This window comes from Bufo gargarizans, chromosome 4 (genome assembly GCF_014858855.1).
Source record: "Bufo gargarizans isolate SCDJY-AF-19 chromosome 4, ASM1485885v1, whole genome shotgun sequence".
Lineage (NCBI taxonomy): Eukaryota > Metazoa > Chordata > Amphibia > Anura > Bufonidae > Bufo > Bufo gargarizans.
This window is the reverse complement of record NC_058083.1, coordinates 521,318,136-521,333,152: the sequence shown is the minus strand read 5'-3', so window position 1 is coordinate 521,333,152 and position 15,017 is coordinate 521,318,136.

Sequence of the window (15,017 nt, the reverse complement as noted above, 5' to 3'; positions counted from 1 at the left end):
ATGTAGAGGAGGAAAATAATATTTTTCAATCAGACTTCAGATCTCAGGTCAGACATAAAACTAATAAACTTCAGTTTGCTGCTCCGGACGGTGCCACCACTCTCTAGCATGCTCTTCCTGTACTCGCCGCTCCCTGGTCGTCCTCTGGCCCCCGCTGCACTGTGACCTGACCATACAACGTAAGGTACTATTGCCCGCCTACGTGCACTACGTCCAGACACTGTAGGAGAAGTGCAGAGCGGGCCGGAAGAAGCCCAGGAGCCGTGAGTACATCCAGCGCAACACTTGTCGCTACTAATGATCACTAGTATTTGCTCCATAAGATGCACTGCCATTTGCCCTCCGCTTTTGGGCGGGGGAGTGCGTCTTATGGAGAGGAAAAATACAGCACAGTCACAAATGGGTTAAAGCCCTGTAGGTACAACTAGACAAAGGTTAATAAGCAGCAATGATCAATTAACCAATCACAATGGCCCTTAGGCCTCTTGCACAAGGCCGTTGAGCTCCCGTGGGTGTATTGCGGGCCGCATACAATACACATGGGGCACCGGCCATGTGCATTCTGCATCACGGATGTGGACCCATTCACTTGAATGGCTCCGGAGATACGGAAGGACTACAGAGTGGTTCCGATCCGTGCTCCCGTTGTGCAAAAAAAAAAAAAAATAGACCTTGTTCTATCTTTTTGCGGAACGGATGGATCACGGACCCATTCAAGTTGAATGGTTCTGGATCCGTCCTGACCGCCGCACGGACTTGCCTGTGCATTGGGGATCACAACGGCCGTGTGCAGGAGGCCTTCTAAAGCTGAGCAGGAGGTAGGATCCAGTGTGTCTACCTGCACGTCCCCATGTTACCCAGCCACTAGACATTTCTCAGAACCTCAGTATAAACAGACTTAAGTTTCATTAATTTGCTGTAATTCAGTTGCCTCCCCGTCAGCATTTTGTCTACTGCCACAGTTTTACCAGGATAACAATAATTCTGACAGGGTCCCTAAGGATGCAAGGTGTGACTTCCATCCGATGATGACTGGTGGGTAAAGGTAGCAGTCCCATCTGCAGCAAGCTGATCTGGTGGGACCGAAAAAGACCGCTGCGTGCAATGCATTTATGCTGGAGAGCGGCCGGATCACCGCCAGACCTCATTACAGTCGATGGGGATCCAGCAACTCCCAAACAGCCTGCCGGAGATGTGAACGTGGCCAAAGAAGTCCTCTAAACAACAGCTTCTGATGATTCTGCACATAACCATGCAGCTGCTCCAGAATTGTGGTTTCTGGATCATCTATACAGATTGTCCAGTCTCAAGAGCACAAATAACTGGGTTCATCATGAAGTAGAGAGTCATACATACTAGGAGGCATATCTCATAGAGCAGTGTTCCTCAACTCCAGTCTCAGCAGGGGTGGACTGGCCAAAGACCCTACAGAAAATTTTCCCAGGGGACCACCCAAGCCCCCCCTCATGGCTGCCGGCCAGGTACATAAAGATCTGATGCTCTCAGCATTAATTAATTTAGGAGCCTCAGGTACTTATGGACCTGAACGGAGGTACTGTGTTGTTTGGTTCTGCTGAGGCAGTATTTTTTTTTTTTTGCTTCACTGTGGTACTGGGTTCTGCTGGGCTGTATTTTGTGCTGTACTATGGTCTTGCTGGCGTCACCTTCTGTTGGCCCTGCCTACTTGCGTTGGCTCACTTTCTGGCAATTTGGACCTGCCTACAAATGGGCCCCGAGGACTGGAGTTGAGGAACACTGTCAGAGACAATCTACACCCTCCGTAGAACACGTTTTAAGAGCCTAAAGATGGGGCTTTTTGGAGGTATCCATCAACTCACAAAGAGATAAAGTTGTGGCTAAACCCCACCATCTGCTACATGGCAAGTTTCTCGAGCCCTAGCCTCAGTGCCTGAAACTCGGGTGCACATGTGGGTCCAGAAAATGTGGCAGAAGAAAAGGTTGTAGTTGCACCTGAAAGATCTCATTAAAGAGGACCTTTCATCAGAATTAAACTTCTAAAGTAACTATACAGGCATGTAGAGCAACGCCCAGGGACCCCCCTGCACTTACTGGTATACCTGGGTGCCGCTCTGTTCTCCGGTAATTGCCTCCGTTATCTTTACAGTTAGGCTCCACCCAGTGGAACCTGCCGTCGGCTCATTCTCCCATGCTGCAGCGCTGGCCAATCACAGCGCTCAGCTCTCTCTCAGGCTATGAGCTGAGCGTTGTGATTGGCCAGCGCTGCAGCATGGGAGAATGAGCCGACGGCAGGTTCCACTGGGTGGAGCCTAACTGTAAAGATACCGGAGGCAATTACCGGAGAACGGAGCGGCGCCCAGGTATACCAGTAAGTGCAGGGGGGTCCCTGGGCGCCGGCTCTACACACCTGTATAGTTACTTTAGAAGTTTAATTCTGATGAAAGGTCCTCTTTAATGTTGCTAATGCAGGTCCCACAAACCTACCTTAAAGGCTATGTACACCTTTGGTGGCATTTTTTTTAATATATTATTGCATTATACTAATTTTGAGCTGAAAATCATTTTTTCAATTGGTCTTTATTAAAAATATTGAGCCGTTTTCCCTGCACAGCTTTGAGTTTATCTAGTAGCTGGTTCTGAATTTTCTCTCTGCTCTAGCTGTGGCCTACGCTTGTGCAGCTCCCTGAGGCACTTACCCACAGAAGGGAATGTAGTGGTAAAAGCGCCGGAAGCGCAGCACATGGCGCCTGCGCGAGATATGGATCTGCATTGGAGTGATGTCAAGTGAGGGTGCCTTTGGGAGATTAGAGGAGGAGTTGATAGTGGGAAAGACTGGCAGTTCTGGACACTTTGAAAAGTAAAGCCCGTCCGGCTGGGCACTTGGGAGCTAATTTGCAAGAACTGATTGATTTGTCATTTTGTGGGAATGTCACATGTGTTGTCCACACCAGTGGTTCTCAACCTGCCAGTACGGATACCCCGAGGAGTACGCGGGGCTGCCCTAACAGCAGTCACTGCTGTTGCTAGGGCCTTTCAGTATTCGGGGCATTTCACATGGCTTTGTGCACCCTACATTTTTAATGGGTCCACGATTAGCACATTGTGGCCTAAGATAGGACACGTGCTATCTTTTACGGTGCAGCCACATGGACCACATTGCATCATGTGGACGACTGGGAGCATGTGCATCAGTGACCTGGAGAAGAGATGGCACCAGGTGCAGTATGGGACAAAGGCGGCCTTGTCTGATGAATCACGTTACAGTATGTGGGCGGCCGGGTGTGTCTGGGGAAGAGATGGCATCACATGCACTATGGGGAGAAGGTAGCCTGGTCTGATGAATCAGGTTACAGCATGTGGATGGCCAAGTGCGTGTGTGTCACTTAGCAGGGGAATAAAAGACCCTACCATAGACCTGGCCATAGACTCTACAGGTGAATTTCCCGTTGGGCCGATGCCCCCCCCAGAGGCCCAACCAGGTCCTCCTCTCTGCCGCTGACCGGGTACATAATGAGCTCTCAACAGTAATTAACGCTGTGAGAATCAGGTACTCATGTACCCGGCCAGCAACCATACATGTCATCCTGAATTCATCTGCTGTGGCCCACGTCTCACCTCCTAAGCCCCTTGCTCCATAGACAACTGAAGGAGGAGGACAGAAGATGGTAGCTATTGATGGCCACCACAGAGGATCAGCTTTGGAGGAAGTATATTGTGCTACACTGTGTTGAAGGGCAGACTGGAAACTTAAAGTGGCCCTTGAAAAAATACTAAAAGTGGCCCCATTTTGTAGTCTGGTCCAAATTGATGGAAGGCAAGGCCAACAATACCATATTGTGGCACATTATACCACCCCAACAGAGCCAAATACCATAGTCCATCACAAAATACTGCCATGGCCCCCAAAACTTACATTGGCTGGCTGTGAGGAGAGTCCAGGAGTTTCCCTGGGCATAGGCCCACCGGGACATTTCCCTGTTAGTTCTATGGCCAATCTGCCCCTGACTGTGTTATTTGGTTCTTCTGGGATGGTATTGTGCACCATGGTATTGTTGACCCCACCTACTTGTGTTGCCTCGCCTTTGAACTTGCCTAAAAAATGGGGCCACTTTAAGTTCCCAGGCGCAGCAATGTGTGAATCCATGACCACGATCTCCACTATATAGAAAGCCGCTCACCAGAGGCCCCTACACCCTTCCCTCTTCGTCCACCGGCAGCACACCATGGGTTAACTCGACCTCATCAGATCCTTGGACCGCCCACCTAGTTAAACAATTAGAGATAGTTAGATAGTACCTATATAGCCGGTCACCTAGCCGCATCCCCTTGTGTTTTTTTAATGTCCTCAGCAGACTGGCCGTCACTCGTGTGGCCAGTTAGGACCATGCCCGCCTGTTTGAAGTGTCTTCGGTGCGCCATGTATATTCCCTGGCGCGTTTTTTCCATGATTCCAGCAGCGCCCCGGCAGTAACGAAGGGACCGGAAGTCTTGTCCCTAACTTCCGGTGCGGTGGAACGCACCATGTGGAACGCAGGCGCTGGGCGTCTGACGTCACAGGAAGTTCCGGTTTGGGCGCCAAATTTGAATTATATAAGCTGGGTAAGCCTCTAGCTCACTGCCCTTGTGCCTGGCAGCAGAGCTTTTGCGTTTTTTAAGGTAAATTGCCTGTCCTGTGTCAGGCAGCCTTCTCCTCCTGCAATTTCAAGACTATAATTTATTTCTTTTTTGCAGATGTCCAGCTCCAGCAGTAAGAGGTCTAGGAAGACCAAACACAGGCTCTGCCGTGCTTGTGAACAACCCCTTCCTGATAAGTGCTTGGAAGATGTGTGTGCCGACTGCCTGGAGAGCTCCCCTTTAAGGTCCGCAAAAAAACCTAAGAAGCAGGTTCTATGCATTTCCTGTATCCAGCCGCTCCCTGAGGATGCTGTGTCTAACATCTGCAAAAACTGCGCTCATTCTGATGATGTATCAGATTCCGATACCAGAAAGCTGATGTCCTTACTCAAGGCCTTTTTAGAAAAGTCCAGTAAGAAGAAGCAGAAATCAAAGCGTTATGTTTCTCCAGCTTCCTCTGATCAGACTTCCCGTTCTGAAGGAGAAGTATCGTCAGATTCGGATCCAGAATTGCCGGTGTTGGAGGACAATTTCTTGTTTAATAAAAATGATGCCAACCTCCTTATTAAAGAAGTCAAGAACATCATGGAGTCCAAAAAAGAGAAGCCCTCTGAACAGAATGAAGAGAACCTCTTCTACTTCCCTAAAAAGAAAGTTACGGTTTTTCCCAGCCATCCAGTGCTGAACTCCATTATGCACAAGGAATGGGAACATCCTGTCGGTAAAATCAACCTAGGATCCAGATTCAGGGCCGCGTATAAGACGGACCCGGCCGAATCCACAAGCTGGGAAGCCCCTGCTAGAGTAGATCCTTCCGTTACAAGGCTTGCTAAGAAATCCTTCTTTCCTAGTGATGACTCTTCCTTACTAAAGGACCCTATGGATAAGAAGGCGGATGGCCTCCTGAAGAGACTCCATACTTATATGGCCTCCCTGAATAAGGCAGCTATGGCCACGGTTCCAGTGGCACGTGCACTGCGCGTCTGGCTGAGTCACCTTGGAAGGGATATTGAGGATGGAGTTTCCCGTGACGAATTACTCCAACAATTGCCGACTCTAAAACTGGCTGCGGAATTCTTATGCGATTTCCCTGTTGATTCCCTGAGGCTGACAGCAAAAAATATGGCCTTGGCCAACTCCGTAAGAAGAGCCACATGGCTGAAGTTGTGGTCTGGTGACCCTGCGTCTAAGAGCAACTTGTGTTCCTTGCCCTTTGAGCCTGGCAAGCTGTTTGGTTCCCATCTGGACAAGCTCCTGGAGTCCAACACTGAGGATAAGGTCCTCAACTTCCCTCAAGTTAAGAAGAAAGAAAAAGCTAAGTTTTTTCGTCCCTATAAGAGCCAGGATTATAGAAGATCCAGCTTCAGAGGACGCCCTCACAGGGGAAGATCAAGCAATAGGCCGGGTGCAGAGGGATATAGGAAGAAGTCGGATGACTCCAAGCAGCCCAAAACCGAATTCTGACACCAAAAGTCAAGTAGGAGGCCGATTGTCCCATTTTTATTCAGAATGGAAACAAATAACGTCAGACAGCTGGTCTCTCCAGATAGTAAAGGAGGGATACGATTTAGAATTCTGCCGGTCCCCTCGAGATCGTTTCGTCCTGAACGAGAAAAATCAATGTCTCTTCCATCTTCTGCAGGAGTTCCTGGAAAAGGGCGCTCTAGAACCAGTACCCTTCAATCAAAAAGGGAAAGGAGTATACTCCAGAATATTCGCTGTCCCCAAAGCGGACGGGGGAAACAGACTGATTATAGACCTACGATACCTGAACCATCACATGAGGAAGATACACTTCAAGATGGAAACAATAAGGTCCATCACAGCAGTACTCAGACGGAATCAATTCTTGGGGTCCTTGGATCTCAAGGACGCATATCTCCATATACCAATAAAGAACTCGGCGAGAAGATTCTTGAGGGTGGCAATCCAGGTCAAGAGGAAAACCCTTCACTTTCAGTTCAAGGCACTTCCGTTTGGTCTGTGTTCTGCACCAAGAGTATTTACGAAGATGGCAGTCGTCATAGCAGCAGAGTTACGCCTTCAGGGAATCCTCGTCTTTCCCTACCTGGACGATTGGCTCATTGCAGCAGATTCCAGAGACATTCTGCAAGTGCATCTCAAGACAGCAATAGAGCTTCTTCAATCCCTGGGCTTCTTGATAAACTGGAAGAAGTCGGACATCACCCCCTCTACCTCCAAGAAGTTCCTCGGTCTCCTAATAAATACGAACTCCATGATGTTATACTTAACTCCGGCGAGGGTAGAAGTCTTGAGAAAAGAAATAAAGACCCTAATGACCCTACGTTCCCCCTCTGTCCGCAGGGTTATGAAGACCTTAGGCCATATGACAGCGACATCAGATGCGGTACCATGGGCCTTGATATACGCCAGAGACCTCCAGCAGGATATGTTGAGAACCTGGCATTACACTCGGCACAATCTAGAGGCGAGAGTAAATATAAGAACCTCAACCGTACAAGGTCTAAAGTGGTGGCTTTCATCCAAGAATCTCTCCCGGGGGAAAGTATTCCTATTCAAGTCTCCGGTAGAAATCACCACGGATGCCTCCAGCAGTGGTTGGGGAGCACACTTTCAGGACAAATGGATCCAGGGGGAATGGTCGACGCTTCAGAAGAAGCGTTCTTCAAACTACAGAGAACTGAAGGCAATATTTCTTGCCCTGCTCCACTTCCAGCCGTTCATCGAGAGAAAATATGTGATGATCCGTTCAGACAATTTTCCAGCAGTGTTCTACCTGAACAAACAAGGAGGTACAAGGAATGCTGCGCTTCTGAATCTGTGCAAGGAGATCTTCCTTTGGGCAGAAGTACATCTCTCAGAATTAAGAGCGACGCATATAAAAGGTTGTTTGAATACTCGAGCGGATCTCTTGAGTCGGAAGAAGATCAGTCAGTCGGAATGGGAATTGAATCCTGTTATATTCCAACAAATCGTAAGCAGATGGGGGTGTCCGGATTGGGATCTCATGGCATCCAAGGAAAACCGGAAATTGACCAACTACTGCTCTCTAAACAGGAGGGATCGGCCCACAGTGGTGGATGCGTTCTCCATCAGTTGGAAACACCTATTCGTCTATCTCTTCCCACCTGTTCCTCTCATCCTCAGGGTTCTGAGGAAGATCCTGCTGGAGAGACCCCAAGCCATCCTAATAGCCCCATTCTGGCCCAGAAGGTCCTGGTTCCCTCTCCTGCTTCAGATGTCGAAGAGAGAATACTGGAAGCTACCGCTAGTTCCCAACTTACTTCTTCAGAACGGCCTGTACCATCAACATCTGGACAGGCTACACCTTACGGCCTGGAGACTGAGAGAGCCAGACTAGAACGGGAAGGTCTTACCGAATCAGTGATTTCTATCCTACTGTGCTCTCGCAAAAATTCCACTAATATGAAATATGCAAGAATCTGGAAAAAGTTTGTGGCCTGGTCAACAGAATCTAACTATCCAGAAGTTACAGTCAAGTCCATTCTACAATTCCTCCAAGAGGGTTTCCAGAAGGGTTTTAAGCCCAATACCCTAAAAGCTCATATGACGGCAATCAACGTGATGACAGAGAATACATTTCTTAATCACCCTCTCATATCGAGATTCTTCAAAGCCATAAGGAAACTGAAGCCAACCTTGAGAGAACCTGTCCCTGTGTGGGATCTCTCCCTGGTCCTTAGGAAGTTGTTGACTCCGCCTTTTGAGCCCCTTCAAGATACAGACCTTAAATGGTTGTCTTATAAAGTATTATTCCTGGTGGCTATTACCTCAGCAAAGCGCCTAGGAGAACTACAGGCCTTATCCTCGAGACATCCCTATCTTAGATTCCTGCCCGACGGTGTATTGTTGCGTACTATGCCCTCTTTTATACCGAAGATCTCTTCCACGGGCAATGTGAATAGAGAAGCTTTCCTACCTGTATTTATGCCTGACCCTGCTAACGATCAGGAGGAACGCTTACATACTCTAGATGTTAAAAGAGCCATTGAAATCTATTTGGAGAGAACAGCAGATTTCAGGAATGCAGAAAGCCTATTTGTGTCCTTTTCGGGATCAAGAAAGGGTCATCAGCCATCTAAAGACACCCTGGCTAGATGGATAAAGTCTACGATTTTAGAAGCATACGAATTAGAAGGTCTCTCTTCTCCGTTCCCTCTAAGAGCACATTCAACAAGAGCCACCGCGGTCTCCTGGGCGGAACAAGCGCAAGTCTCTATCCAAGACATCTGTAACGCTGCGTCCTGGTCCAAGTCTCTCACCTTTGTCAAGCACTATCGGCTGGACATCAACGCTAAAAGCTCAACCTTCGGCACTGGAGTGTTGAATGCAGCCTTGCAGATTGATGCCCCCCCTTCGTGATCTATAAAAATCCCATGGTGTGCTGCCGGAGGACGAAGAGGGAAAGGAAAAATACGTACCTGGGATTTTACTTTCCTTGAGTCCGGAGGCAGCACATATATACCCTCCCAAATAAAGTTCTTTCATTAGCATGAGTTTTTGTCTGAATCTATTTTTTAAAACACAAGGGGATGCGGCTAGGTGACCGGCTATATAGGTACTATCTAACTATCTCTAATTGTTTAACTAGGTGGGCGGTCCAAGGATCTGATGAGGTCGAGTTAACCCATGGTGTGCTGCCTCCGGACTCAAGGAAAGTAAAATCCCAGGTACGTATTTTTCCTCTTCTCACCATGACTCCATTTGTGGAGTTGGGTGGCTGAGGGTGACTATTTGAGGTCTTTATTTAGTTGTCAGTTAGGCCTGCTCGTATTGGTTGGGCCAGGTATGCAGTTCTAATCTTAAGTAGGACCAGCAGTCGGTCTTAATATGTTACGGTGGGAGGAGAGGTATCTCATTCTGTCGTGGCGTTCACTCTGCTTAACAGAGTTCAATGGCGGAATCACAGTCCATATATTCTGCTTAATTATTTGGTATTATATTGGGTTTCGTTCTTCGTTGTTGTCTGTTCCGTGCCTGTCTGTCTTGTTCCCTATTGTGCTTACCTTCCCCTTCTCTCCCTCCCTCCCCCTTTTTGTTTCCTTATATATCAATATATCTATATATGTTGTCATGCATTTTCATAAGTGTACAGTCTTATCTAAAGATATTATAGTCTAAATATACGTTACCAGTGATTGGAGAAAACTCCGATCCGATGGTATAAAAGGGACTCCTGACTTTACATTGAAAGTCAATGGGGACGGATCCGTTTGCAATTGCACCATATTGTGTCAACGTCAAACGGATCCGTCCCCATTGACTTGCATTGTAATTCAGGACGGATCCGTTTGGCTCCGCACGGCCAGGCGGACACCAAAACGACTTTTTTTTTCATTTCCGTGGATCCTCCAAAAATCAAGGAAGACCCACGGACGAAAAAACGGTCACGGACCAACGGACCCCGTTTTGCGGACCGTAAAAAAAATACTGTCGTGTACATGAGGCCTTAATCTGTGTTTTGTCATGTTATAACCTGTTGGTAAACAGAAGATCCTGAATTTCTCTTGATATATTAATTATTGGTCTGTTTGCTAAAAATATAGCAATTGCATTTTAATCATATGTAACTTTAAAGGGAACCTGTCACCGGGATGTTGTGTATAGAGCTGAGGACATGGGTTGCTAGATGGCCGCTAGCACATCCGCAATATCCAGTCCCCATAGCTCTGTGTGCTTTTATTGTGTAAAAAAAAAAACGATTTGATACATATGCAAATTAACATAAAAGAGTCATATCTTACTTGTGTGACCAGAGAAGAGTCATATTTTCAAGCTCTGACTCATCTCAGGTTAATTTGCATATGTATCAAATCGGTTTTTTTACACAATAAAAGCACACAGAGCTATGGGGACTGGGTATTGCGGATGTGCTAGCGGCCATCTAGCAACCCATGTCCTCAGCTCTATACCCAAAATCCCGGTGACAGGTTCCCTTTAAGTCGTTCTGTATTGGTGAAGTGATGGTGTTTGGTTACAGCACCATCTAGTGGTGGTGATGGGTATCACAGTTTACAATCTGTATGTCTTAAAATTGTCGGTATTTTTATTGCATTTATATGCAATCTGTAAATAAATTTTATATTTTTGCATAATTGATTGCCCTTTTTCTTTTTTCATTAATTGCATAAATTTAATTTAGAGTCTCAAGATAAAAGAAAAGTCATTTTTATGTCCGCCTAGTGGATTTCCTGACTGATTTCCATATTTTATTGACATTTTATCTCTTATATAAGATATTTATATTTTATATAAAAGATATAGTTTTGACAATGTTGGTATGATAGGTTCATACAATGCTAATGGTCTCAATGAGTCCTGTAAGAGGAACCGAATCCTGTACAGTCCTCGTAAACATTGCAGCTTTGGACGACTTTGTGGATGGCTTGCCGATCGTTCTTGGATAGGGATCTCAACATCCCTCTGGGTGCTTCATTAGACATATCCTCGAGTAGGTCCTCTCATTCCTTGGGGGGCTGTTCATAGATTCCGGAGACACCTACATTCCCTATAGCTGGTTGATATCTGGCAGATCCTGTTTCCTTCCACTGTTGTGCCTTTTCATAGGTAAATGCATTGATATTCAATTTATTCTAGTCAAGATGAATGTTCATTACCTTTAAGAGCCAAGCTCGACTATATTTACAATTTTGTATGTCTTGAGTAGGCCAAAGTAAGGTCGTACAAAGGTTTCTACTTTTTAGTGTTATTCTTCTCATGAATGTACCAGTCTGAGAAGAGGCCTCCTTGTCTACTTCTTAATTTATGACGGGAGATAAAGATAAGCTCTATGAGAAAACAAGGCCATTCAAGTTATTTATGATTCTTAAATCAACAGTGTGAGAAACATTCAGAGAGACGCCTAGAGGTCTGTCTCTAATTGCTACAAGTGTCAGAATTAATCCCTATAGCTTTGAATTAAAGCTTTTAAGGTCAAAATGTATAGAATATGTTTTATTCAGACTTACATAAGTTAACCCTTTATACTATGATGTAAATAGCTTAGACAGCAGTGCCACCTAGGTATGAGTAGGTGACATTACAACAGTAGCAAAAGTGCATTCTGGGTAAGGTTATGATGTCATTTCTTATCAATAGTCACGCCCATCCGACAATGATTGGAAAGTTCCAAACTAGGAAGGTGTGTCTAATTGATAAGTTTGTGATCATAAACCATACACAGGGGGGGAGAAAAGACACACACAAGAAAGGGAGGAGAAGGAGACAAGTTGAGCTCTCTAGAGGTGTCTATCAGGATGAAAGCCATGGTTACATGTGCTATGATGGACCACCCAGCTTTCCTAGGAGCAGAAGTGAGATTTCTACTAGGACTTGGTAAGAGACACAGAAAATGATATTTTTTAATTTTATTAAGACTAATTTGATAGTGTGGGTGAAATTATACCATCTAGATTGGCGAATAAATAAATAAATTAATTAATTGATCATCTCCATATTGAGATGTAGTCTTAGGATATTGTGAGGCTTCATTCTACCTGCAGAAGAATCAAGACTCATAATCTATCAAAGCATTAAATAATTGCTTAGATATATATATATTGATAGAATATTCTTCGCCAAGCTAAGTGATGGATTCCCACAGGAAAGACTTGTTTCAAGTCCTTCCCATTTAAGATATGATCTAACAAAGATCCTAGATCCCTGTTATTTGTCTTAATAGATTTACCAAAGTTGTAATGTGTGAAAATAGTCCAGGATGGGGCGGAAGGATACAGTTATCTCTTCTAAGCTAAATCCTTGAATGGATTTGCCCATCTTGAGGTCATGTGATGTGTAGTTGGTTAGAGGGGGGCGGAATGTATTTAGCATTCCATATTGATGTCTAGTATTAGACATGCCCGTCCTGATATCATGAGGTTTTCTCTGAACAGAAGTAATGTATATAACTTATGTTTATATTTTGATATCCTAACCTAATAATAGCTTGGTTATAATGTGACAAGTTATTTCCACTCACATGTATTGTTAAGCTTGTAATGCTTTATATTAACGCTATGTATATTCATTTGCATGTATCATTGTGTTTATTTACTTATATATGTTTATAACCTTGTAACCAATAAATCTTCATATTTTTATAAACCTGTGTATTATTGTATAATGCAGAACGACATGTTTATCATTAACGTCATCTCACGTCAAAAAGAACTTATTTATCTGAGGAAATAGTCGGACTCAGATGTGAATTGTATCAATTAGGTTGTCTACAATTCACCAGGTCATGATTTTAAGAATTTATGATAAATTAAAAAATGTTATGGTTATTTTTATGCCCATAATTAATAATTCTTAATTGAATTATTACCCCCCGACACCACGAAAGACTTTTTTTTTTCTACTACTCACAACTCATATCATCCCTAAAATGTGTGGTGAGGGGTAGGCGCATGTCTCATGCCTTCAGGTTGGAAAAAATGCAGCTGCACAGGCAACTTGCGCGATTTATGTGGAACTATTCGTCAGCACCACTTACCCAAGAGTGCAGACCTCAATCTTTATTATTTGATACGGTTTAAAGGCCATGTACACCTTTCTTTTTTATTGTATTGTGCTTATTTTGAGATTTGAATCATTTTTACAATTGGTCTTTATGGCAAATGTTGAGCCCCTTTCTCTGTCCAGCCTTGAGATTCTCTAGTAGCAGGATTGGAACTTTTACCCTGTTCCGTCAGGCAGCTCAGCTCAAGGGGTCCTTATCTCTGATCTTATAAACCAGGGATCAGCAACCTCCGGCACTCCAGCTGTTGTGAAACCACAACTTCCAGCATGCTTAGCTGTTCATGGAACTCCTATAGAAATGAATGAAGCATGCTGGGAGTTGTAGTTTTACAACAGCTGGAGAGCCAGAGGTTGCTGACTTATAGCTCCAACGTGGAATCACCAGGTAAAACTTGTCTCCGGGTCTGCAAGTTGTGATCTTTTTTCCCGCAAGGTACATTCATTTATCCACAACTACTAAAGTTCCACCTTTATCGGAGGGCTTAATAATGTCTTTGTTGTTGCTTTGTTCTTCAAGGGATACTCTCTCTCCTCTTTGGGATGTTTAACCACTTCAGCCCCGCTAGGTGAAACCCCCTTCATGACCAGGCCACTTTTTACACTTCGGCACTACACTACTTTCACCGTTTATCGCTCGGTCATGCAACTTACCACCCAAATGAATTTTACCTCCTTTTCTTCTCACTAATGGAGCTTTCATTTGGTGGTATTTTATTGCTGCTGACATTTTTACTTTTTTTGTTATTAATCAAAATGTAACGATTTTTTTGCAAAAAAATGACATTTTTCACTTTCAGCTGTGAAATTTTGCAAAAAAAACGACATCCATATATAAATTTTTCACTAAATTTATAGTTCTACATGTCTTTGATAAAAAAAAAATGTTTGGGCAAAAAAAAAATGGTTTGGGTAAAAGTTATAGCATTTACAAACTATGGTACAAAAATGTGAATTTCCGCTTTTTGAAACGGCTCTGATTTTCTGAGCACCTGTCATGTTTCCTGAGGTTCTACAATGCCCAAACAGTAGAAAAACCCCACAAATAACCCCATTTCGGAAAGTAGACACCCTAAGGTATTCGCTGATGGGCATAGTGAGTTCATAGAACTTTTTATTTTTTGTCACAAGTTAGCGGAAAATGATGATGATTTTTTTATTTTTATTTTTTTCTTACAAAGTCTCATATTCCACTAACTTGCGACAAAAAATAAAAAATTCTAGGAACTCACCATGCCCCTCACAGAATACCTTGGGGTGTCTTCTTTCCAAAATGGGGTCACTTGTGGGGTAGTTATACTGCCCTGGCAATTTAGGGGCCCAAATGTGTGAGAAGAACTTTGCAATCAAAATGTGTAAGAAATGACCGGTGAAATCCGAAAGGTGCACTTTGGAATATGTGCCCCTTTGCCCACCTTGGCAGCAAAAAAGTGTCACACATCTGGTATCGCCGTACTCAGGAGAAGTTGGGGAATGTGTTTTGGGCTGTCATTTTACATATACCCATGCTGGGTGAGAGAAATATCTTGGCAAAAGACAACTTTTCCCATTTTTTTATACAAAGTTGGCATTTGACCAAGATATTTTTCTCACCCAGCATGGGTATATGTAAAATGACACCCCAAAACACATTCCCCAACTTCTCCTGAGTACGGCGATACCAGATGTGTCACACTTTTTTGCTGCCAAGGTGGGCAAAGGGGCACATATTCCAAAGTGCACCTTTCGGATTTTGCAGGGCATTTTTTACACATTTTGATTGCAAAGTTCTTCTCACACATTTGGGCCCCTAAATTGCCAGGGCAGTATAACTACGCCACAAGTGACCCCATTTTGGAAAGAAGACACCCCAAGGTATTCCGTGAGGGGCACGGCGAGTTCCTAGAATTTTTTATTTTTTGTCA